Source organism: Panthera onca, chromosome B4 (assembly GCF_046562875.1).
Source record: "Panthera onca isolate mPanOnc1 chromosome B4, mPanOnc1 haplotype 2, whole genome shotgun sequence".
NCBI lineage: Eukaryota > Metazoa > Chordata > Mammalia > Carnivora > Felidae > Panthera > Panthera onca.
Window position 1 is genome coordinate 50,550,358 of NC_138345.1, and position 14,497 is coordinate 50,564,854.

Consider the following 14,497-nt stretch of genomic DNA (forward strand, 5'->3'; position numbering starts at 1 on the left):
AGGACTAGATTGCAGAGGGCATCAGTAAGCACACACCGTGGAGGTTTTGTTTATTTGTTTTTTTTTTCCTTCCAGGAGCTTCAGACATGGTCACATTTTAAATGGGTAGCTGAACCTATCTCAGAATTCTGTTAATTTTCAACTTACTCCTAGTATTGGTTGAATATTGAGGAAGCGTAAGGAATTTTTCAGACCTGATTTCCATTACTCAGAGAAATAAAATAATATCATTATCTTCTTTTTGAATTAAAAAAAATATATATTCTCTGTCCTCTGAATCTCCTAGCCAAACTGTTTTGCAGAAGGATCAGCATTGGACTTGTACTGTAACAATTCAAAGGTCCAATTATGGTAACAAAAGCCATGCTTAGAAACACATTGGCATTAACAATGATTTAATATCTTTGGATAAAATTTAGTCACAGTGTTGTCCTCATATTCTCTGTAATCACCTTTGATTATTTTTTGGCCTTAACAAAAGAATTCAAGAAAATGTCTACCCCTAATGTTAGTCTTTCCTTACACAGTATCCTTCCTGCTTCCCTTAATCTCCCTGTCCCCTCTCTCAAATCTTTCTCGCTTTCCTTTCAGCAAATTTCAGGGTAGAAGTTTAAATGAGCAGCTGCCACAGCAGGCAGTGCCAATGTTCTCTGGCCAACCAACCAACAGGGGGTACTCTTGTACAGGATGGCTGGCTTCCCCTTCGGAGACAGAACTAACCTCTGTGACAAATTCAGAGTCCACAGCTTGGAGCTGAAATCCCAGACCTCACTTTCCTTCCAAATTTTCCAGTTGGTAATCTATCCTGCTGAGCTGATTCTTTTTAAATTTCCATATAATCCAAAAATGAAGTTATTTTTATTTCTTCTTTTTTTTTTTTCAAAGAGGGGAGAATTCAGTTCATAATTAGGGGAGGAGTAGTTTTTGGATTCTATCCTCTACATGAAATCTGTTATAAATACACCCTGCCAAAATCCTGAACAGTGTTGTGCCAGTTTTGTAATAGGTTTAGTTCTCTGGTCTTTTTCTCTAAGTCCAAATTCTCTGTCATTTTATATCATTTTGTCCTTGAAAACCTTTTTCTCCCCCCTCACAATTTTCTGTTTTAAAAGATGATGCGGTATGCATGTTTTAAGCTATCCCATCTGTGACAGCTGAAGACAAAAACATCAGCCTGAGTTTTGGCACAACTTGGGCCTACGTCCCGTAATCTCATTTGTGTCTGTCCTAGAACTGTCCTTATTAACCAGAATTCTTATCTCGTAGCCACAGCCGAGGGCAGCATTGTGGCTCTTTGCGCACAATTGATGCACTGGCTAAAATGACGTCCAGGTCTTTGTTAGAGCAGACACGATCTTTGGAATTGACTCTGATGTTGAAAATTGCTGAACCCCTTAATCTGTTTCATTTCTCTTGCTTGAATGATGTTCTGAACAGGGTGACTTCAGAGAACAATGGTTCTGGCTCTTTGAAATGTTGATTTTCATCTGTGCCATGATATGATGAGCACATAAAGTTTTTATAGAGTCGGTCAGTGATAATGAGGCCTTCTGCAAAGATCGCCATATTCACCCGTGTTCCTTTCACTTGCCAGAAAGCTTTGTCTAAAAACACACAACACACTTCATGGGGCCTAAAGTTAAATGAGAACTATGACTTAGATGCAGTCACTTTGCTTTTTTATAATTTTGTTGTGTTTCTTTTACATAATTTTTAACACAGAATTTCATTGGATCTTGAGTATTTGGAACCAGAAACTTTAAGTCAATATTCTAATTTTCTCTTTGGTTTGAAAGTTCCTTTTTTTTTTATTGGTAAGCTTTTATGTCTTCATGCTGTACATTAAATTATAGGAAATAATTTATAATAAAATGACATCTATCATAATGGTTAGCTCACAGGATCCACCCCTCTAGACTGTAGCCTAATTTTGTCCTTGTGGCATAAACAGTTTTACAAATTGTTGGAAAAATCATCCAAAAAAGAGTGACTGTAAAAAAAAAATAACTCCATTATGACATTTACCTGTTATTACTGACACCTTACATTTGTTTATTAAATATGAATTTATTCTACAGTATATGAAATCCAGGTGTTAATCTACTATTGTCAAAGACATCACCTGAAAACCTAAAAGCTATATATCATTTATATCCTAACATATATATAAGCCAAAAATTGAGAGAATTTTTAAGATTTGAAAATAGAAGCGTAATGTTTTGCTATTTTAAAATAGTTGAAGTTAGAAATACATGCTTAAAGATGTAAAAGCTATGATTTCACCTGAGAAGTAGTTTTCTTTGCACTTCCTATAACAGGAGGCCCGTTTCTTCAGTTTTCAGTATTTGCAAAACCTGTATGAGTAGGTGACACTCTTAGCTGGATAAGTTTCTTATTTCCTGGTGTAGAATAGGAGTAACTAAATTGTAATTCTATATTCTATGTAATAGCATGAGTCTCTCCACTTACAGCCATTCTTAATTCACTGTCATGTAATGAAAAGGAAACAATGTGTGTCTGAAAATGGAGGGACTCTGTTTCAGGGAACCTCAGTCTGTGTGATCACAGATTGCTTAAATTAAGAGGAAGAGAGAACTTCTCAATAAATTAGACTCAACAATGAGAAAAGGTATTATAAAAATCTGAAACAGGATTTCCAGATGCTGAAAGCAAGAACTGCTGAAAAGGCATGATTTCTTGCTGGTTGATTTGATTGGATAGCAGATGAACAATTGTATAACCCAAATGAAACAGAACATATAAATAAATTAGTTCTTTTTTTAATTTGGTCACAAAATAGACTGTTAGTCTTCAAGTTTTGAAAGGTACATGTCACTTACTCTGTTCAATGAATTCATTTGGAAATTCTCCTTTTGTGATATTGTTTTATTTTTCCATGACTTACAAATGAATGAGAAATAGGCTTTTGATCTTCAGCCCTTGCATACTTAGTGATCTCTATCCATATTCAGTGTGGATGACATTCTAAACATCAGTCTGTTTATCAGTGTTCATATTCTTCAGATGAGCACAAAGACATGACTCCCCTGCACAGCAATGTGTGATGTGGGGCAGTGTGCTTAATCTCAGTGAGTTTCAGCTTCCTAATTCATAAAATAAGGATAACCATACATGTTTCTATTATGGTTCTTCAGATTAAATTTTATACTGTTTTCCTCTCTTCTTTCATCCCTGTTTACTATCTCTCTCTCTCTCTCTCTGTGTGTCTCTCTCCTCCCCTCCCTTCCTCCTTCTGAGCCCACCCTCTATCCCTATGGGTATCTATTTATCCATCCATCTATCTATGTATCTACCCATCTATCTATCATCTATTTTCTATGTATCATCTATCTCTCTACTCACCTATCTATCCATTTGTCTCCCTGTTTACTTGTTAGCACATGCAATTGGAAATATGTTGCCAATATCTACAATACAATTGAAAATACAATAGACAATAAAGAATGGGGCACAGGGCAAATAAAATATTAAAATTTAAAGGTAGTCAATAAAGAGTAAATTGATTTTTCAAAAATGAGTAAGGTAGTTCTTTTGTACTACTATAGTTTCCAATTGCTTCATTGTTTGCCAATTTATGATATGATTGTACCTAATTGCCTATCATCATAATAAGTTCTGGGTTTGTTTTCACCATCAGTTGGGATTGATAGAGTTGGCAGCGTGGGTTTAATGTACGTCATTTCGTAAGAGAGCTATAACAGTGTCAAATATGCAAACCAGTGTAAGGCACTTTGTAAAATAGTGCATTACATTTTGCCAGTGTGGAAGTAACCTTATTTTTTTGCATTCATTTCTTTATGAAGCCAAGATCAATAGACCTACAGGTAGGCAAAATACTTTATCCTGATTTTTAAAAATCATTTGTATGGATTATAATGATGATGTTACCAAATGTTACAGTCCATATAATACACTGGCTTGAACATACAAAAGAAAATTAAACACTCATTTTCAACATTCTTTAATATAGATTAGCTAGATGATTGAGTCACTCCCATTTTAATTTATAGGAAACAAACAATAGGGTTTACTATATCTCACAAGATAAAATGAGAAGTCTTAACAGATTCAAGTTAATTTTGGATTTTTCTCATATTCGGACATATTATCCAAAGTTTTGAAATTGTGACTAAACTTACCTCTGTTTCAAATCCTAAGAAGTTTAGCTTCATTGTCCATGCTTCAGGATAGATTATTCAAACTCACATTTTAGGGTCAATGGGATTAATTCTTAACTATTTTTAAAGAAGGACATGCCTATCTTTTACTTACTAGTTCTAGAGATGATTTGGCATTGTCTTTATAAAGATCTCATGACGGATTTGGGTTCCTTGAAAATAAATGCAATATTCCAAAATCTATACCTTGATATATCCATTAATTGTTGACCTTAATGAATACATGAAACCTACTGTAGTTAAGAGACACATACATATTAAATAGGCCTGTAGTTTTTACATATGGACACCACTACTAGTAGTGCCAGAAATCTTTTAAAAAAGTGTATTTTTATTCTTTCAGTAAAATACCATTAGATAGAAAATTTGACAGTATATCTCAATTTAAGTCAGGCCGAAATTTCAAGCAATAAAAATGTTCAGCATTTACCTCAGAGATCAAGGAAAAAATATTTGGAATCTTGGGAGAATTTCAATTTTGTATTCATGATGCAGACTCCATTTCTCTGGTTCAGACAACGAAGATGAATAAGAATCCAACTCTCCAGGTTAGAACATTTTCCTTTATTCATCTTTTATGGCCATTTATCTCTATATACCGATTTTTCAGGGTTCTTATAAAGATGAGTGGAATAGTTTGCTCTAAAGTGCTTAAACTCTTAGGAGGAAAAGTATGCTATTAGAGCAAATTATTATTATCTTTATTACTGTAACAAACACAGGAGATAATTATTTTTGAGTCAAAAAGAACAAGGCAAAGTGTGATTCTGTATTAAAAACGGCATGGTGGGTGGTAAATGGTTTTTACTTCTATAAAGAGCAATACAATAATTTTCACATTGCACTGCTTATAATATGTGATCTCTAAAGACTTTTTTTCATGTGCTCACTTTAAAAATTTATATCTTTCCTTCTCACATAAGCTTACTAAATTTTGTCCTTTGTAACACCTGTGTAGGTTTAGCAAAATTACAGGAAAGGAGTTAATTTCTTGCCAAAAATAGACTGTAAAGAATCTAACACTTCATGCATAATAATTCACTATATTATATATTTTCTTTTACCTTATAGTTTTCATGTAAGTTTGAAAATTGTAATAGTTTTTCTTTGCAGTTTTCCTGAGATAATTTCTTATTTATCCTAACGTAAAATCTGGCTAGAGACTATCCTGTTAGCTCTATAGAGAAACCACTTTCTCTTTTCGTGTGTTATTGAGCTTAGTTTTCTATAATGTATATTGGGCTTTAATTCATTGCATTTGGAGTAGAAGTAGGGAAACAATTCCATTCCCTAGGTTTGGCATTTATAGAAAAATGTCAAGTAGATTTTATAAATTAATAGGTAAAACAGTGGAGAGGTTACCGGTGTTTAAAGAGCAAAACAAGTCTTCAAGACTGTTCTTTGCCTTTCTCCCACTTTTTGGCTCTATCTACCTTCTTGCGTACAATCTTTCCTCTCTCTCTTCTGATGCCTCTATATTTGGGTTTTAGCAGGACACTCACCTACATAAGCATATTCTTATTGGTCGTACTCCAAAAGTCACATAGGTTTAAACCACAGGGCTTAATTAATACACAAATATTTCCTGGAAGGCAGGCTCTACCGGCTCCTTTTCAAAGATGGGAGTTATCAGTGCTAGGAAGAGCTAAAGATAAGAGGAGGTAGCTAAGGGATTGAGGTATGTTATATTTCTACTTTCTTTAACTTCATTAATCACCCTGGGACATATGGCAATAAAGCACTAATTACATGTAATTTTCTATTCTGTGACAGTATCTCTCTCTCTCTCTCTCTCTCTCTCTCTCTCTCTCTCTCAGATTTTATAAACAGATTAGAGACTGATTATTACTTGGTTTTGACTCATCTTCAGTGTCTATGGAAAGAGAGTTCACAGTAAAATCATGTTCTTATAACTTCCATCTCTGACATTGTTTAATTTTAGAGCTTGCCCAGAAAAGAAATTTGATTGTCCTGGAAGTATTCATTATCAAATCTTTCTCATTTTGAAAATGATTCATGATTAACTATCAGAGTCTTTTGAGCACCTTGACTTAAGGGGACAGACATTTGCCAATTGCTTATTGATAGTTTTAAAAAAGGAATTACGGGGGCGCCTGGGTGGCTCAGTCGGTTAAGTGTCCGGCTTCAGCTCAGGTCACGATCTCGCGGTCCGCGAGTTCGAGCCCCGCGTCGGGCTCTGGGCTGATGGCTCAGAGCCTGGAGCCTGCTTCCGATTCTGTGCCTCCCTCTCTCTCTGCCCCTCCCCCGTTCATGCTCTGTCTCTCTCTGTCTCAAAAATAAATAAATAAACGTTAAAAAAAAAAAAAAAATTAAAAAGGAATTACGAAGTTCAGTAATTCCGAGTTTGGCAGAACCTGCATGGCACTGGCACAGTCAGCTTCATGATAATTTCTGTTCGGGGGGTGTAATGAAGTTTAGTGGAGTAGGGTTCTGAGGAGCTAATAGATAAGTATCCTATAGAAAGTATGTGTTGTAAGCCTCTGAACTTTGTAGTTGAGAACGTAAGATGTTTGCACTAGAAAGTATTGAAATAAATTAGGTTCATTTATTCTAAATAAAATTTTTAAATCAGAAATTAATTCTTTCTGTATGTCATGTACTACTCTAGTCTTTTCATGTGCATTGTTGCACAAAACTGACCAATGTCTCTTACTTAATGGGGCTTATATTTTAGTACAGAGAGACAATGAACATTAAGTTGCCAAATAGGTTAATTGAATACAGGGTATGAGAAGTTGGTGGACTAAAGAAAAAAAAAAGAGCAGAGTAAGAAGTTTAGATAGTGCTAGAAGTAGATGGACAGGTTGAAATATTAAATAGCATCATGGATAATTCTTATGAGAACATTAAATTGAACAAAAATTAAAAAAAAAAAAGAGTGCAGGTCCAGTTAAGCAGATGTCTGGCACAAAACAGGCAAAGAAGAAGCTAGAACAAAGACTCTAAGGCAGAAACATACTTGGTAAGTTCTGGGGACAAGAACAAGTGAGGGTAGTATAATGAGTCTAGGGTATGGGGCTTGTTGAAAAAGAAGTGAGAAGTTATTGGAAAAATAAACTAACTTAGACTTTTACTCAGAATGTGCAGTCATGACAAAGTTTTGAGTAGAAAAGTAACATGATTAGACAGATTAAAATTTGTATTCCAATACAATGCAATCAAAAGACAAAGTCAAATGGGATAGTGTATCACACAAAAAGTTGTATCAATGTATCTTTCCATACCAGATTTTTAAAAAAAATTCTCTGTAAATCAAAATTTTTTTCCCAACTGAATCAATTAGAATCTACCTGAGGATATGACCTTTAAAAAATCTTGTCAACTTTTGTAAAGGTTTTTTTTTTTCATTTCCCCACAGATAATCATATAGAAGTTTATACTCAAACCATGTACAATGTCATTTCTAATAAAATAGAAATTTGAATAAAATGATCCTAGATAGTCAAAGACAACCAGGACTGATTCCAGGTATGTTGATGAATTATTTTTTGTAGGGTAAGGCTTGAGTGAGGATATATATGTTTAAGAAGTTCTACAGGTCATTTTGTAATTGTAATGGACTTCTGGACTTTAGTATTATTTCTTTCCATTTGTTATGTGAGTGTGAGTGTGTGTGTGTGTGTGTGTGTGTGTGTGTGTATGTGTGTGTGTGTGGTGTCAGAGAGAGAGAAGAAAAAAAGAGACAGATGACAGATGGAATGGAATAGTCTGAAAAATACATGCAAAAATGAGCAGATTTTTAATCTGTCTATCCAACCAGGCCTCCATCCATCCATTCATCCATCCATCCATCCACTATATGTTATCATGTTCATTGGAATACCAGTGGCCAATATTATCCTGGAAAAATCAAGGAGGCAAAAATTATCTGGTATTATTTTCAGAAGGGATAAAGTCAGGATACCAGGATAATAAAATGGAATGTATCCTTTTATTTAATGCAGCAGAAAGGATAAATCACTAAGGAAAAACAAGTAAGACAAGTTTGTTTTCTTCCACCCTACAAATATGTAACCTTTTTGAATACATTTGTTCCTCACCTTTTTGAATACATATTACAAGAGGGACCATGCAAATCACCCAAGTGGTCAACATTCTTTTTGGAATTGTTAATCTCAATTCCTGTTATTTCACTATTTTACTTTTATTTTGTGTTTGCAAATCGTTACCTTGATATTGAATTAAAATCTGGGCATCTATCTATAGGAGATCACATGTGTGTCAGAGTAGGATACAAAGGAAACATCTACAGATAGGAACTCTTAGAAGAAATGCCAGAATATAAGTAGATGCCAAAATGATGTTTGTAGTTTTCTCTAGGGTTAGCTGAGGTCATGCCTCAGAGATTGATTAGAAATGTCACTTTTGTCACCCATGTGGCTAAGTGGATCGTTCCACTTATTTAGATATTTTTGACAGCTACCTCTCCTTTGATTTCCTGAAGTGTAGCATTCCTAAACTTATGACAATTTTGAAGTTAATTATTTAGCAAGAGAAAAATTGACAGGAAAAAATTAAGGATGCTTTTAAATTATTTTAGCTTTCTCTCCTTTATGCATTCTAGGTATTAACACCTTTCTGATGTCTTGTTGAAGCCAAAGAGAAAAATTATCCCATAAGTTGTCTTTTTAAACTTAAAAAAATCCTACACAGAATACACGCAAATGGAAAATAATTTATATGATGTTAAAACTATTCACCAGATATTGCTTGTAATAAGATGAGGAGACAGGCCGAACATACATCTATACACAGTTAATAAATACATAGGACCTCCAAAAAGCGACAGGCATATATATTGTAAAAAGAAGAGTTTATACATATTTCTATCCTATGAACATTTTCTGTCAACATATATTCACCTTGTCATGCTGGCTCTTCACAATTGCTATCTTGAGAGCTTTAATTATCTCCTAAAATTATAAGTATTTACATTATTTTGTCTCATGATTTTTTGCCACTAATATGCCACATTTTTTTCCATGTGTGGTGACAAATGGTCACTCATCATTAATAAAGTGACAAGTTATTTATCCAAGCTGTAAACACTGTGGGTTTTTAAAGCAAACTTCAAAGACTACATCTCCTCTGTGATTTCCTACAGAGTATACACATCAGTAGAGTTGATGATGTGCCTCCAGTTCCTTCTATTAAGGCTAACTGAATTATGCACTACACGTTATGCACTTAAAACCACAGTATCCCTTTAAGAACTAGATTTGAAAATGAGTACGTAGCTAAAACATTTGCCTTTCTTTTGGGAATCCGTGTTTATTTATAAAGCAGAAAACAGAAAAGAGACAGAAATATACCTTTAGTTGATCTCACATCTCATTTATATTTAACCGTATTATATAGCCAATAGTCTTATAAAATTTGTTGAAGCTTAGTGGTAGTAGGAATGACTTATTTTTAAAACTGACCTAACAATTTAGCCCAATGTCTCGGCTGGATTCTTCTTTAATATACTTTGTAAAAAGAAAATGACTCAAGTCACACAGGTCAGTCAAAGAATTTATGTGTATAAAATAGTTTTAAATATATAATATTATCTGAGCCATTAAAAAATGTATTTGGCAAACTGAGCCAATTTCCTGTAAAAATTTTCCCACAGTGTTTACAGATTTTATATTCTGGAGGTAGAAGATATTTTAAGAAACAGCAACAACTAAAGACAGAACAGTAATATCTATGTGGACTATATATAAATATTCAAATATTTTCACCTCAAATACTATATTCATAATTTGGATCTTGTTTATAGTATAGGTAATAATTCATATTTAAGCAGTATAATTCAGCCATTTAGCCAGTGATTCTACTTATAAAGTCAATAAAATATTTACTGTGAGCAAGGAGCAGATACAAAGACAAAGAAAGCATAATCACTATTATCAATGAACTTGAAATCAAATTAGTGATGTCAAGGGAAAATAGTATAAGCGACTTACAGATATTACAAATGGATTCTGTAAACATGGCACATACACTAAGGCAGTGGCAATAGAAAAAGGGAAGTGAAGTATTTTAGGAGATAATTTAATAGTGAAATTGACAATATCTTGTACCTCAATAAATGTGACAAAAAGGAAGAATCAACTAGTAATGAAGTTTCTTTCTAATGTAACAGGATGGATTGACTGCGATGACCCAAAATAGCTAGAATAAGTTTGGTTGAGAATAGGGTCTGGTTTGGCATATATGGAGTTTTAAGTATCTGCTGTTCATTTATCAGAATTTCTAATGTTCCAGACATGCAATAGAAATTAGTAAAAGGCAATTGGAAATCAGGCTGTAGTTCAGAAATTACTTAGTAGTTATCAGAAAAGAGGTGGTAACTGAAGCCATGGTTGACATATTTAAAAATATAAGATTACCCTTGATCGGAATAAAACTCACTAGAAAACATAATCTTTGAGCTTGCCATCAAAAACTAAATATAAATTTCATAAGTAGTGAAGGGACACAAACATTACAAAGACTGGAAATACCAAAAGTAAGAGAGTGGCATAGAATTTTTGTGATGAATAAATGATATTATCTTTCAAATATGTTAAAAATTCATATGCAGGGATAGATACAACCCTTTAAATACAAAGATGCACCCACACCTATGTATATAATACTCTTAATTCTTGATAGATGACTAAAAAATGATTTTTTGGAGGGAGAATTTTGGTAGTTTAGAGTAATCCAATTGTGACTTACTGAATGGCATTTCCTTCATTTTTTTAAACCCTACTTTTTCAATGTTTTCAAATAAATAGAATTCCTGATATATCTTATCATGTTTCCTAAAGATGAGCTCTCAGTTTTTATGGTATAGAAACCTCTTTATTTTTACCTTTATTTTGGAAGATTTTTTTTTTTCCCATCATGTGTAGAATTCTAGTTTGGCTGTTGTTTTTGTTGAGCACTTTAAATATATTGTTCCCCTGCATCCTACCTCTCATGTTTGCTTGAACATTAGCTATCTATCTCCTTATTGCTCAGTTTGAAAATATGTATTATTTTCCTCTGGCTGCTCTTAAGATTTACCTTTTTGTCTTTAGTTTTCAATAATTTAAGATGTGCTAAGGTGGTTTTTTTTTTGTTTTTTGTTTTTGTTTTTTTTTTTTAAAAACTATTAAGGTTCTCAGAGCTTCCTTAATCTATGGGTTAGTCTCTTTCCTAAATTTTGAAATTTTCAGTAATTATTATTTAAAATATTGCTTCTTTCCCACTTCTCTCCTTCTGTGACTTCAATTATTATTATGGTAGATATTTCAATTGCCCCATATGCTTCTTACACTCTTTTGTACCTTGTTAAAAATTTTTCTGCATTTCAAATTGTTTTCTATTGCCCTGTTTTCAGTTCATTAAACCTGTCTTTCCATCTAATCTGTTTTAAAGTCCATTTAGTGATTACCAATTATAATTTCAGTTCTTAAATTCCATTTACTCTTTCATATTACATATTAAATATGCATATTACATATTAAATCACTGATGTATATCTTTATTATCATATCCATGTATTAATCTTCATATTTAACATATTTATAGTAACTTGAGAGCTCTTGCCTGCTAATTATAGTATCTGGTTCACCTACGCTGTTTTTTTCCCTTAATTTTTGGTCTCCTGGCACAATCTGATGACTTGATTATATATATATAATATATATATAATAATAATATTATATATATAATAATATAATAATAAATATATTTATATATATAATATTATTGTATTAATTAATTATTATATTAAATATTAAATAATATTAATTATTATATTAATATATATATATATATATATAAAATCTGTCCCTAGACAGGGACAGATTTGGGAACAAGCTAGGTTTGCCCATCCTTCCAGACATAGTTGGCCATTTTTTCACTCGAGAACTCGGTGCCTGATATATTCATCAGGGCATCTTTCCTTGGCAGTTTCTAAACCTTCTTATCTCCTTGGCATTAAGAGACTTCTGTAAAACTGGGCTTTCTGGTAAGAATTTTAGGACTTTACTCAAATGTCTTCTGAATTTGGTAAATGCCTCAAGGAGATGGCCAGGAGTCAAGAAATTCAGTTCTTCAACCTGCCGTTCTCACCAGGATGTTTTCATCTCAAGCTTCCATTCCTGATATTTCTTAACCGTATGAGTCTGGACTTTCTACTTAGTAGTCATGGCTTCCTCTCCAGGCAGGGTAGACTCTTAATCCCATATCTTAAACGTGGTGTTGGCAAATACTGTCAGGGTACAGGGGCTCAAACAGTTAGCTGATTTCAAGTGTGGATTCTCTTACAACCCCATTCCACACTACTGATCACTAAAATCCTGGCTACTTCATCTGCTCTCCAAATAGCTTTTATTCAGCAGCTCTTCTTGATGTTCTTGGGGGCAATGTTCCCCCACAAGCTACTTCATCATAAATATAAGTAGAAGCTCCTAGGAAAGCTCCTGAAAAGGCTGTTTGAAAACATGGATCGAGTTAAATACAAATAATGAATATTACATTTCATAATCCGCACTTCACAAGACTGCTTTAGAATTTAAATAAAATAAAGGAGTTTAGAAAACGATTTGAAATTATGGACACATGGATGGCTTTTACCATTACTGGGAAACCAACTTCAATTGTATAATTTCTTAGCATCCAATGTGGAATTGTTCATGGAGTTTTGTTAATAAATAATAATTATTGATTCCTAAAGAACAGAAAAATAGGTTAATATTGTGATTAGCTTGGGATTAGTTCTTTCTGTGAAAGAACTTGATGTGTTTAAGCAAAATAAGAAGGCACTCATTTGGTAAAGGGGGTCCAAGGTACAAACTAAGTTACAAATAAGTCATGGACTCTTTGACTATAGTTAAAAATACTGTGTTACATATTTAAAAGTTGTTAAGAGGGTAGATATCAAAAGTTCTCATCATAAGAGGAAAAAAAGGCAACCAAGTGCTTTGGGGAAAAATTAAAGAATTACTGTGGTCATCTGTTAATTATGGACCCTTTGTATAGCAGCAGGTAAGACGATGAACCAATTCTCTTGATTTCAAGCCTTCTGAAGAAAAATATACTTCCTATTATAAAGACACATGATATTAATATAGCATATAATTTTACAGAACTGAAATATATATGAGAAGTTAATATGTGGCTGTAATCTGTGGGTTTCTTTTTTAGTTGTGGTAAAGAAATTCTGAATTACCTAAGGCATTATCAAATTTATAATTCACATTTATATGAACACCTCCATCTACAAAAAAAGTAGTTAAAATAATTGCAAAATTAGTTATATCATTTTTAAGAGGGATAGAAAAATGAGGCCTGTTCTCTCCTTACCCAGAAACTAATATCCATGTCTGTGTGAAATTAGATATGAATGTCAGTAATATCTAGACACAAAACTCCCAACCAAAGGGACTACTTTGAACAAGATCAGCTATAAAATTTAACAAATGCTTCAGACATTTACAACTCTGCACAAATATAATGAAACCTATACCTAATACTTACATTAAACTGCAGATTTTGTGTTGTAAAATGCTATGCCCAATGAATTAGAAATGCCCTTATCAATCTTACAGCAAAAATGAAGATGATCGACAAAAAATCCTGTTTATTGTAAAGAATAAATAAAGTAAAACTCTTTATGCCTTAGTGACAAAAACTCACATACTATCTTAAAATAATAGCACACGTGCTACAGCCCAGAAGAAGAGTGAGGTTTTCTGATTATGCAACAAAACCTAAATTGCAAAGAAATAAAGGATTATGTTTAAGATATCACACTGTATTAAATCCTAATCCAATTCAGTGATAGGGCAATGAAAGCTTGAAAAATAAATTTTTTGACATAAAAGGCTCATATTTTGAGGTGGATAATAGTTACTATTGACATAAGTCGTTGATTTCATAAGGATTGCATTATATAGCAATTTCCCTTCCATTTTAATATAACTCACTATCAGAAAAGAAGTAGAATAAGTTTGAGCTGGCTAATTTTAAGCACCTAAGTAGAACAGAAGTATACTCAAACTAAGAATAAGACAATAAATGTGCATCAAGATACCATAAAACTATTTTCACATTTAAAAATATATATTATATATAATCTCTCTACAATATACAATATGTTGATTAAAAAAGTACCATAATACTACCTTAAGATAATTATTGTCCAACTCTGGGTATAAATGAACTAAATCAGTGCCTCCTGACCCTGGAACATAAAGTGTGAGACACTGACCAACTGCCTGATCATGCATGTTACTACTCTACTGTATTTCGTTAAG